Source organism: Macrotis lagotis, chromosome 3 (assembly GCF_037893015.1).
Source record: "Macrotis lagotis isolate mMagLag1 chromosome 3, bilby.v1.9.chrom.fasta, whole genome shotgun sequence".
NCBI classification, from domain to species: Eukaryota; Metazoa; Chordata; class Mammalia; order Peramelemorphia; family Peramelidae; genus Macrotis; species Macrotis lagotis.
In genome coordinates, this window is record NC_133660.1 from 169019807 (window position 1) to 169027734 (window position 7928).

Genomic DNA, 7928 nt, shown 5'->3' on the forward strand with positions numbered 1-7928 from the left:
CAGTATCTATTGATATAATCCTATGATTTCTGATAGGTTTGCTATTGTTATAATTAATTATACTAACAGTTTTCCTAATATTGAACCAACCTTGCATTCCTGGGATAAATGTTACCTGGTCATAATGTATTATCCTAGTGACAACTTTCTGTAATCGTTTTGCTAAGATTTTATTTAAGATTTTTACATTTATATTCATCAGGGAGATAGGTCTATAATTTTGTTTCTCTGTTTTCACTCTTCCTGGTTTAGGTATCAGCACCATATTGGTGACATAGAAAGAGTTGGACAGAGTTCTGTCTTCACTTATTTTTCTGAAGAGTTTATAGAGAATTGAAACCAATTGTTCCTTAAATATTTGATAAAATTGACTTGTGAATACATCTGACCCTGGAGATTTTTCTCTTAGGCAGTTCAATAATGGCTTCATGAATTTTTTTTCTCAGAGCTGGTTATTTAGGTATTTAATTTCCTCTTCATTTAACCTGGGCATTTATATTATACATATTCATCCATTTCATTTAGATAATCATATTTATTTTGCATAGAGTTTGGTAAAATAATTTTGAATTAGTACTTTAATTTCCTCCTCATTGGTGATTAGCTCACCTTTTTTTCATTTATTATACTAACAATTTGATTTTCTTCTTTCCTTTTTTATCAAATTTAACAGAGGTTTATTACTTTTATTGTTTTTATGTAAGCAACTTTTAGTTTTAATTATTAGTTCAATAGTATTAGTTCAATAGTTTTCTTGCTTTTAATTTTATTAATTTTTCCTTTAATTTTTAGAATTTCTAATTTGGTATTTAATTGGGGGGGTTTAATTGGATCTTTCTCCAATTTTTTATGTTAATATTTAGTTAATTTCCTCTTGCTCTAAGTTATTCATGTAAGCATTTAAAGATATAATATATCCCCTGATGGTTGGTTTGAATATATCCCATAGGTTTTGCAATATTGTGATTTTAATTGCATTATGATATGAGAAGGATATATTCATTATTTTTCCCTTTACACAATTTATTAATAGGTTTTTATATCCTAGTCCATGGCCAGTTTTTGTATAACTGTCATGTACTGCAGAAATAAACTGGTATATTTCTTTCTGTCCCCATTCAATTTCATTCATAAGCCTATCATGTCTAGGTTTTCTAACAATCTATTTACTTCCTTAAATTCCTTCTTCTTTATTTTATGGTTAAATTTATCTAAATCTGAGAGCAGGAGGTTGAGGTCTACCACTAGTAACATTTTGATGTCTATGTCTTCCTGTAGCTCTTTCAACTTCTCCCCTAGCTAATTGGATGCTATACCATTGGCTGCACACATATTCAGTATTGAAATTACTTTAATGTCTATCGTAACTTTTGGGAGGATATAGTTTCCTTTTTTTTCCTCTTTTAACACTATCTATTTGTGCAACTATTTTGTCTGAGATAAGGATTGCTACTCCTGCTTTTTTTCACTTCAGCTGAAGCAAAATATATTTTGCTCCAACCTTTTACCTTTAATATGTATCTCTCGGTTTCAAATATGCTTTTTGTAAGCTGTATACTGTAGGATTCTTGTATTCAATACATTCTGCTATTCAGTTATGTTGTAAGGGATAGTTCATACCATTTCCATTCAAAGTTATAATTACTAATTCTTTATTGCCCTCCATGTTAATTTCCCTCTTTTTGTAGTTCCCCTTTTTTCTCTTTATCCATATTCTCCATTATTTTGTTTCTGAATACCACCACCTTCAGTGTGCTTGCCCTTTTATATCCAACCCCCTACCCTGTTCTTTCCCTTTTTCCTTTTCCTTTTCCTCTTTTTTCCTTCCATTCCTTCCTCCCATTAGTTCCCCTTTTATTGCCCCCTCCCCTTTTCTTCTTTTAATACTTGAATGCTAAGATAAGTTTCTTAACTAAGTTAACTTTAAGTCAAATCTGATGATAGTAACAATCAGGCAGTTCTTACCACCTCGCTTTTACCCCTCTATTGCATTAGGTACTTTGTACCCTATTCAGTTTCCCCCATGTTCCCGTTTCCTTCCTGTCCCCCTTTTTAAGGAAGTATTGTTGTTAAATCATTCTATCTGAGTCACAGTAAAGTCGTAATTGTCCATCACTTCTGGCTAAGTATATTCTTACTAATAGAGTTACAGTTCTCAAGAGTTATGAGAATCTTTCTCCCAGGTAAGTATGTAGCTAGTTTCATCTTTTTGGATAAGTTTTTTCTTTGCCATTTTGTTAACCTTTTCATGTGTCCCTTAAGTCTTCTGTTTGATGTCCAAATTTTCTATATAGCTCTGGTCTTTTCATCAGGAAATGTTGGTAGTATCTATCATTTTGTTTTATGTCCATTTTTCCCGTGGCCTTTCAATCCCTTAATATTGGTGCAGCCAGGTTTTGAGTAATCCTTACTGTACCTCCTTGATATTTAAATTGATTCTTTCTGGTTGCTCGCAGGATTTCCTCTTTTATCAAAAACTCTGTAATTTGACCACAATATTCCTTGATGTTTTCCTTTTAGAATTCCTTTCCAGGGGCGGCTAGGTGGCATAGTGGATAGAGCACTGGCCTTGGAGTTAGGAGGACCTAGGTTCAAATCCAGTCTCAGACACTTACTAATTACTTAGCTGTGTGGCCTTGGGTAAGCCATTTAACCCCATTTGCCTTGCAAAAAACCTTAAAAAAACCCCAACCAAACAAAAAAGAATTCATTTCCAGAAAGGATAGTCTTATTATTTTAATTACTATTTTCCCCTCTGGTTCCATGATATCAGGGCAATTTTCTGCCACTAAATCCTATAATATTAAGTCCAGCTTTTTTTTCTCTTCAATATTTTCTGGAAGACCAATAATTATTAGTTTATCTCTCCTCAATCTATTCCTTAGTTCAGGGTTTTCACTGATGACATATTTTACATTTTCATCAATTTTTTTTGTTCTTTTGGTTTTATTTAACTAAATCTTGTTGTCTCATGAAGTTATGAAGTTATTAGTTTCCACACATTCCATTTTTTAGAGAATTATCTTCATTTACCTTTTGAAACTCCTTTTCCAATTGGTCAATTCTATTTTTGAAAGAGATTTTCATTTGATCAATTGAGGTTTTGAAAGAAGTATTTTCCTTTTGCATTTGTCCAGTTGCATTTTCCAAGGATTTGCTTTTTTGTTGCAAGGTGTTAATATTCTCTTGGGTTTCTTTTCTCAAATTTTCCAATTGATTTTTATACTACTTCCTGACTTCTTCAAGGAAGTCTTTCTGGGCTGGAGATCAAATCATATTCTCCTCAGGGATCTCTGTGAATTAGGGTCTTTACCTTCTTTGAATTTTCCCCTTATGCTGGCCTTTCTTCATTTTCTTAAGATCTTGTGTTGGGGGTTGGTCTGATTCACAGAGGTTTTGCTGTTGGGATCTGTAGAGGCTTTACTCACTGAGTTTAATAATTCCAAGTGGGATGGCCAGTAGGGGATGCTGATTGTTTTCTTTGGAGTGTCTGTGATCTTAATTTGAGGCTCTTTTCCTTGCCCTAGAGTGTGTAGGTGGCCCTGCTACATACTTCTAAATAATTTAGAACTGTTTAAACAATTTAGGCTGTTCCCTGGCATAAGGTAATTACTCTCCCTATCCACAGATGAGGGAACTCTGCTACCCATGCATGAGGGGTGGGCAGGTGCTCTCTTACTATATTCATTCTGGGAAGAGTTCACCTTCAGGGAAGCTGAAATGAAGGTATGGAGTCTGAAGTCCTCCAGATCAGAGGAGTCCCATGGATCAATGTCTGCAACTCTCTCACATAGAAACTCACTATCCAGCCCTGTGGGTAAGCCCCAGACCTTCAGATCCACAGCCTGCCAGTACCACAGCCAATGCCTCCATGCCTCAGTTGTTTCCCAGAAAGTGGGTCCCAAAATCTATGCCTCGGCAGATGATCTTAGGCTAGTCTGGCTCTCACCTCTTGGCAGTGTCTCTGTTCTCTCACCCTGTTCACTCATGATCCCTGAAGATAAACCTTGAGGTAGATGTTCTTCTCCTAGCTTCTTTTTCTGGGATTTATAAACCAGATTTAATTTAAGAGGTTTGTTTTATATTATTTCTGAGGGGGAAACCAGGAGACCTTATCACAGTGCCTTGTTTTCTCTCTGCCATCTTGGCTGGAAGTCCCCCAAAGGTAGTTTTAAACAAACATTTTTGTAAGCTTTTGAGTTTCACATTTTCTCCCTTCTTCTTTTCTCTCCCCCTTAGCCCTCATATAGGTTATACATGTATAACTATGTTTACCATATCCATATTAATCATTTTGTGAAAAAAGAATAAAAAAGGGAATGAAAAATATGAATGAATATAAAACATAATATATAAAACAAATTTTAAGAATTGAAAATAGAGGGCAGCTAGGTGGCAAAGTAAATAGAGCATCAGCCCTGGAGTCAAGAGAACCTGAGTTCAAATCCGGTCTGAAACATTTAATATTTACCTTGCTGGATGACTTTGGGCAAGGCACTTAATTCCAATGACTTATAAAAAAACCAAAAGAAAAAAACCTACGTACTTAGCTGAATGACCTTTGGCAAGTCACTTAATACAATGCCTTTTAAAAATACAAAAAAATAATTGAAAATAATAAACTTTGGTCTATATTGAGACTACACAGTTTTTCTCTTTATTTAGATGGTATTCTATTTTCTAAGTCCCTTAAAATTGTCATTGATTATTATACTACTGAAATGAACACCTTAGTATATCATCACTCATTTGCTATTAGTGTGTCCAATGTTATTTGGGTTCTGCTAATGTCACTCAGCTTGAGTTCATGCAAGTCTTTCCAGGTATTTCTGTAATCCTATCTTTCATGATTTATGACAAATGATAATACTCTATCACAACTTTATACCACAGTTTATTCAGCCATTCCTCAATTATAGAAACCCCCAAAATGTCCAATTATTTGTCACTATAAAAAATGGGAATGCAATTTCCATTCAATTCTCCAAAGAGATCTATATATTTCTGTACATGTGTCCACTTTACCTTATTTTATGATCTGTTGGGATGCAGAGTCAGTGATCATATTGCTGGATGTAAAGGTATGCAAAGTATTTTTGTCCTTTCCCTGATTTTTTAAAAAGGATTTATTTATTTATTTAATTTTGTTTTTGTCCAATTGTATTTTTAAAGGATTTATTTTCTTCAATAAGTTTTTTGCTTCCTTTTGCAAGATGTTAAATTTCTCTTGCATTTCTTTTCTCAATTTTTCAACTTGATTTTTAAGACCCTTTTTGAGTTCTTCCAAGAAGTTTTTTGGCCTGGAGACCTTCTGGGCCTTCACACATATTATTTTTTTTTCTGTTGTCCTCTTATGAGATAATGCTTTGTCCATCTTTTCTTTCAAACATACTTTTCTATCAAAATGGCTTTTCCCTGAATATTCACTCATTTTGGCCTCTTCTGTCTCAGTCTTCTTTGATTGAGTGAGGGGTCAACTTCCAAAAAAGAACCTTTTACTTACTCACTGGGTTGGGGTTATCTAGAAGCAGATCTTACACATTGACAACTCCAGTGACTTGTTCACTGACCTAGAATCTTTCACTTTGAGAATGTCAGCAGCTTGCTCATTGGGTTAGACCATCCAGCCCAGTTGTACCAATTGAACTGAAAGTTTGGATACCTCAACTAGAGCTGTGCCAGTTGCCCTGTTGTGCTTTTGACCTGTTGATTCAGGACTTCATGGGGCTCTGCTGCAGATGGCTTCTGTGGATGAGAACCTCCAGCTTACCCCTCCCATGTCATCGTTATTAGTCTCAGCTCCCTGCCCTGGGCTCTTCCCCCCTAACTCCTTGATCTGATCACACTCCCACTCTACCTGAGATAGGCTTGGGAGAAAAATGATCCAATCTGTTCTTTTTTGGAGTCTGTTGCTCCAGAATCTGTATTAATGCTTCATTAATATTAATTCAGAGGGAAATTCATGGAACTCAAGGAAGTTTCTGGCTTCTCTCTGGCATCTTAGCTCTGTTCCCAAGATTCCTGAAAAAATATTTTTCTTACTTGATTTGGGATTCTTTCCACAATTCCTTTTATTTGAATTCTTTTTTTTTGTCTTCTGTGTATATATTGTTTTACAGCAGAATGCCCATCACAGATCATCATAACTGCCAAATAGTCAGCTGTACAAATAGTACATATAGTGCTTAAGTACAAAAGGGAGACATGATTTTTTTAAAATAAATACTTAAACACAAATTTATGGTCCTACAAAAGAGCATTTAAACTAGATGGTTTAAGTTGATCTGCTTTATGCAGAATCATCATCAGTTCCACTGTGTGAATAATGGATAACAATAAATGAGTCCCTTTTTCTAAGAGCTGTTCTTGACTCTTCTACAGATATGATCTGGCCTGAATAACAAGACAACAGGAATTTCTTGAAGGTCTATGGTCCAAAAATGCTAAATATGGTAAAGTATGCTACATGATCGTTATTTACTGGTTCCATTTTTAGTTAGGATGTTCTTAGATTACTTTTTTCAATTTATCATATAGGACAAGCACAAAAGCTCCACCCATGCCTCTCAGAACATTGGACCAAGCACCCTTGAAGAGAGCTTTGCGACCCTCATCTTTAGCGATTTTCCTCCAGCAGTCAATTGTACCAGTGTACATGATATCAGCTCCTTTGCTTCCAGACTGCATCATCATTTGCCACCTTATGGTAATAAAAAGATAGGAGACCACACCTGCTACAGCAGTCACTGTCTGTGAAATCATCTAGCTTACCACAATATGAGTGTTCTTCTGATCTGGGAGCATACCTTTGGCTGTATCATAGATTCCAAAGTAGGCTGCTCTATAAATAATGATACCCTGAACTGAGACATTAAAACCTTGATACAAGCCATGAATTCCATCAGACTTGGTGATTTTTACAAGGCAGTCTCCCAGGCCTTTGAATTCTCTTTCAGTGCCAGACTTCCCAACATCAGCTGCCAAGCAGGTTCTTGCAAAATCCAAGGGATAGACAAAGCAGAGAGACGTGGCTCCAGCTGCACCACCAGAGGCAAGATTGCCAGCAAAATACCTCCAAAATAGTGTGTGCTTGTCCACTCCTCCCAAAAACACCTGTTTATACTTATCCTTAAAAGCAAAGTTAAGAGCCTGGGTGGGGAAATATCTGATGACATTTGCTAAGTTGCCCTACCAGAAAGAAAGCATCCCTTGTTCCTTTGGAATTTGGACTATAATGGCCATAATGCCTTTGTACTGCTTATCTGCAGCAATTTGTTTACTTGCATGTTGCACCTGCAACAGCAGCTTGACTCTCTCGATGGGGGCCACCAAGGTCTTGGAGAAGGATGTGGCAATGCTACCGGACAAGAAGTCCTTGGCAAAGGAAATGGCTTGTTCCATCATGGTTGCGGCAGGAGAAGGAGCTGGAGTTAGGAGGAGAAAGCCGGCAGGAGAGGGCCGAAAGCCGGAGAAGTCGTTGCCACCCCCACAGCCACTCGCTACAGCTCGGAGCGAAAGGCTATTTGAATTCTCAAGTAACCTTTTGTGTCAATATATTCAAGAAAACTCCAAAGGAGGTATAGTCTACTCTTGTCTGTGAGGGAGCAGAAAATCTGTGGGTAAATCTGTCTTGTAGTAGAAGGGGTGGGGGGAGTGACCTGTCCTAGTTAGAATAATTGTGGTATGGTAGAGTCAAGATGGCAACATGAAGGCAGGAATTTTTGGAAATTCTTTCTTCCCCCAAATCCAAAAGCATTAAATTTTGACTCTATCCAAAATTTAGAGGCACAGAACCCACATAAGGACTGAGTGATACAATTTTCCAGACAAAGACAACTTAGAAGTACCATGTAGAAGGTCTGTTTCACTGGAATTAGGGGTAGGAAAAAAGCTGTAGCCACAGTGCAGCCCAGGGATCACAGGGAACA

At 36.5% G+C, this 7928-nt stretch overlaps 1 pseudogene; it reads right to left on the reverse strand.

Moving 5' to 3' along the window:
* Window positions 1-6507: 6507 nt before the first annotated feature.
* Window positions 6508-7404, reverse strand: LOC141516321 (ADP/ATP translocase 3-like; annotated as a pseudogene).
* Between the last annotated feature and the right edge of the window lie 524 nt (window positions 7405-7928).